General features: G+C 49.2%; 1 pseudogene; it reads left to right on the forward strand.

Moving 5' to 3' along the window:
* Positions 1 to 636: 636 nt before the first annotated feature.
* LOC149355349 (beta,beta-carotene 15,15'-dioxygenase pseudogene) lies at positions 637 to 2,473 on the forward strand (annotated as a pseudogene).
* Positions 2,474 to 4,452: the final 1,979 nt, after the last annotated feature.

Here is a 4,452-nt window from a genome sequence, read left to right on the forward strand (position 1 = left end):
ATACTCATTTGATTGTCTGCCTCGTAAGCGGGAGGTGTGGGGTTCGAGCCCCAGAACCGCCAAGTATCCAACAGTTATGAAATGGGTACAAGCTTTCTTTCTGTCTGGTGCTCGGCTTCCTTAGGGTGAAATGGTTGGAAAATGGGACTATGACGCCAGCTTCCGTAGTCAAAATATATTTGTGTCGTGGCGCTCATCGGGTAAAGTCCCGTTGCGCCATAACAAAAACATTGACATGGGGTTCTTTATCGTGCGCTGACATCGCACAGCACACAGGTGTCTTTGCGTCACGTCTCCATAGAACTGAGACCGGGATGGAGCCCGGGACCTCCGGCTCATTAGCTGTGCTCTCTAACCACTAAGCCCCCTTGGCGGTTAGCGGTAGGAAACGGGACCTCAAGGTCCCTGGAAATAACAGCGTATCCAAGACAGGCAAAATGGCGATAAGGTGGGTTGTTTTTCTCTCATCGTCTTGTGCACGAGAGAGCGAGCGTGAGCGTTCCCCTCGCTTGTGTTTCGGGCGCAGCTGTTTCTAGTTTGTCCGATAGGTGACCGATAAGCATTCTCCGAGCCTCTCGACGTATCTGCGACTGGAGGACGGCCTGCGCTTCCCAGACTCGCACATCCACTTTATCTGCAGCTCGCACCCTCCCTTTAAAGATACGACGCCCTGCAGCAACGCCACTTCCCGCACCGCCGAACGTCCTTCCAGGACTCGCCGAGCAGCGTAGGTGATGGAATCTAGCCACGAAGTCTCATCGCCTCCAGGCCTTGATCTGAGAAAGTTGTTTGGGCGGTCGTGCGATCCTGAGATATCGCAACCAGTGACAGGTGTGGTGCAAGGAGAGCTGCCGGCTTGGCTGCAAGGTAGGCTTCTGCGAAATGGCCCAGGATTGTCCTCAGTTGGTCCCGACCACTACAACCACGTGTTCGACGGTCTTGCTCTGGTTAGGCAATTCAGCATCGAAAATGGCCAAGTTTCCTTCCAGACTCGCTTTCTTCAGAGCCAGACATACATCCGCAATCGGAGAGCTAACAGGATCGTCGTCTCCGAATTCGGAACCGTGGCGCACCCAGACCCTTGTGCCACTGTATTCGAGCGTCTGGCATCGTTTTTCTCTCCGGAGCTAACGGACAACGCCCTAGTGAACGTAATGCCCATTGGAGACGAGGTGTACGCAATGACAGAGGCCCCGTGCATGTACCGAGTGGATCCCGCTACGCTAGAGACTCTGGAGAGGAAAGATTTGAGGGACCTGGTGGCCGTGCACACCGCCACCGCGCACCCACATCTGGACCCGGATGATGGCGCCACGTACAACATTGGCACACAATTGGGAGTGCGCTCTTCGTTCGTGCTGATTCACTGTCCCCCTGGCAACGACAACGGGGACAGCTCGGTGGACCGCATGAGAGCCGTGGGAAAGATACCGCTGGAGTCACGCATGTCAGTACCCTACATCCACAGCTTCGCTCTGACAGAGAAATGGGTAGTGGTGCTGGAGCAGTCCCTGGCCCTCAGCGTACCCGCCCTCCTTCGATCCAGGCTTCTAGGTAACACTGCGTTTTTGCATGCCTTGAACTTCGATTCTAAGAGGAACGTCCGATTTCATGTGATGAACAAAAACACCGGGGAACTTCATCCCGTCGTGTTCGAGGCCTCTGCATTTTTCACCTTCCACCACATCAACGCCTTCGAACGGGGCGACGACCTTGTGCTAGACTTAATCTGCTTTGTCGATGACAGCATCATAAAGAGCCTAGATTTGAGAGAAAAAAATCCTGTACCATGGAAATTTGGCTTCATGCGGCGCTTCGTGCTGCCTCTGAATCGAGATCCAGGCGAGCGGGTGTATTTGGAACCGCAAGAATTGGCCAATGGCAAGCTGTGCAGCGAGCTCCCACGTGTCAACCAAAGTCGCAATGGGAGAGAGTACCGGTTCTGCTACAACGTCAGCCATGTGGATGGCGAGGAGCACAGGCCTTTTCTTTCCAAGCTCGACGTCTGCACTGGCGACTGGCTCCGCTGGGAGAAGGAAGGGTGGTATCCCTCAGAACCCGTGTTCGTCGCTCGTCCAGGGGCCGCTGATGAAGACGACGGCGTCATACTGAGCTCTCTGGTTTGTGTGAAGGACGAAAAAAAGTTGTCTCTAGCGGTTATAGACGGGAAAAGTTTCGAACAATTAGCCCTGGCCGAGTTTGACTGTCCGTCTTCTATCCCAGGCGACTTTCATGGCTGGTTTCTTCCGCAGCACGTAGCCGAAGGGTGAATATATGTTTAAATATGTGAGATATTTTGCATAATAGCGTGTTTTCTGGCCTGTAACCCCCACGATTATCAGCATTAAGACCTTATTGTTCTTCCAGAATCTTCTTCTACATGTACCACGATATGCTGTCAAATTGCATTAGTAAATCTGAATATGTGTTACTGCGTTTCCCGGCGTAGTCAGTAAACGGCACTTCATCTTTTGTCGGCTTGTTTCACTCAGAAAGTTTGAACAGTAACATATCTACAGTCTTCTACAGTCATAGCAAAAAGTGATTAATAGAGTGCGAGAGGTTAGTATTTTTGGGGACTAACTGACCTGCCACTGCATTGTCCTTTTCAAGACTAACGCAATAGGCATAACGTTTGGTCCCCTCGGAAAGGGGGGCAACAGTTAGTTTAATGGTGAAATGCAAACGAAGTGTAATTTCCAGCGTATTTCAGAGCGGGATAGTTTCCAACAACAGCTCACACATATGATAACAATACTGAAAACAGAAATAAACACACAGGAAGGCAACATGATTCAAACCGACAACCTTTGGATTGGAACCGAGCGCGGATATGACTAGGCTATCACAGCAGACGGTATGGGGGAGAAAATAAAAGCCTTGTTTGCTAAGCACACACATTGCCTGTTTTAGCGCTCGAATTGTTACCAAAGGTATTGCTGTTTAGTGCAAGGTATGGTGATCTGGCTGTCATATGTTTTTGCAACAAGCTGCGGTAAACTTAATTGCGCACTTACAGTGGTCTCAATCGCATTTTTAGCCAAAAAAGTTCTGAGCTGTGCTTACATTACTACCGCTACTTTACAATCACAACAGTTGCTTCCTTTTCGTTTGCTTTTTGCAGATACGGTGGAATTATTTCTTGCAATTGGCAGCTGCACATTACAGCCTGTAGAAATTGTGACAAGGAATTTACTGCTTGCCACTCTCCGTTTCGCTAATTGTCGCAGATGCTTGCAAAGCATCACATAACCTTGTAAAGAAACGGCAACGACATCACCATCAGTTTTTAATGATTGTTTTGATTCTTTTTGGGATGGTTTAAATAATCCTCGAGGAAGTGACCGCTTATCCAGAGTATTAAAATTATCATCCTCAATACAAAATAATTAAAACACGACATCAGCGCTCGAACTAGCTGACTGGTCACTGTTTTGCACAAACGCCACATTACATTAGCGTAAAAAGAACGTCATCCCGAGAACTATCAAGCTGCACAGCACTGCGCAAACTGTGAAGGTAGACACCCCGCTTACTCAAGGTCTTTCCCAACACCGAAAGACTGAAACAAAAAGTCATCACTTTTAAAAGAAAAGAAAACATCTACCAACAAGCCAGTATGCGACCTTCACACACCATTGTAACATTCTGCTTCACTGCTAAACCAACTTCGCCGATGTGGTGCGTGGGCGCGGCCCACCACACCAGGCTCCGGCACCTGTCCAGGCTACATCCAGTGATCATGTGGCAGGATCACCCGTGCCCGTGGTTGGAGTAGCCAACTCTACTACACAAACTCCAAAGCAGGTTTCGCAGACCCTTGGGTCCGCGGTGCTAAGACCTCTTCCCACAGGTCGAGGTCTAACTTGAACGTTCATGTGCCTGCTGCACGGTTGTCCAGCGCCTCTGCGGAGGCAATGGACACTACCCAAGGCAGCCCAAGACCATCCTCATCGGTTGGACGGCGGAGCTCCTTGGATCGATCAAAAAAAGACATGCTCCGAGTCACGGGCCAACAAAAACCTAGTCTAGTTTTTCTCACTTCACACATATAAACAAAAATATCTTTCCTAGTACATTGGAACTGCAGGGGACTTTTAGGGATGTTAAGCGACATGAAGGAAATCTTCACTTCACTGTCTCCTGTCACCCTTTACACACAAGAAACCACCCTAGGTTCCTAGCACTCAAATGCACTTCAGAAATGTGCTAACACCCGTGGAATCTTATAAATATCTCGGCGTCATTCTAACATCAGATCTAACCTCGAAAGCACATGTCAGCTCTATCATAGCTTCCGCTAACCGCATGCTTGGATACCTTAAACGCAATTTTTACTTAGCACCAGCCCCTGTCAAGCTTCTTCAGTGTAAGTCACTTGTGCACTCAAAATTAGAATACGCTAACTCTTTATGGGACCCTTTCACTAACACACTTATTGACGCCCTAGAA

Source organism: Amblyomma mixtum, chromosome 3 (genome assembly GCF_055824585.1).
Source record: "Amblyomma mixtum isolate Tamu chromosome 3, ASM5582458v1, whole genome shotgun sequence".
NCBI lineage: Eukaryota > Metazoa > Arthropoda > Arachnida > Ixodida > Ixodidae > Amblyomma > Amblyomma mixtum.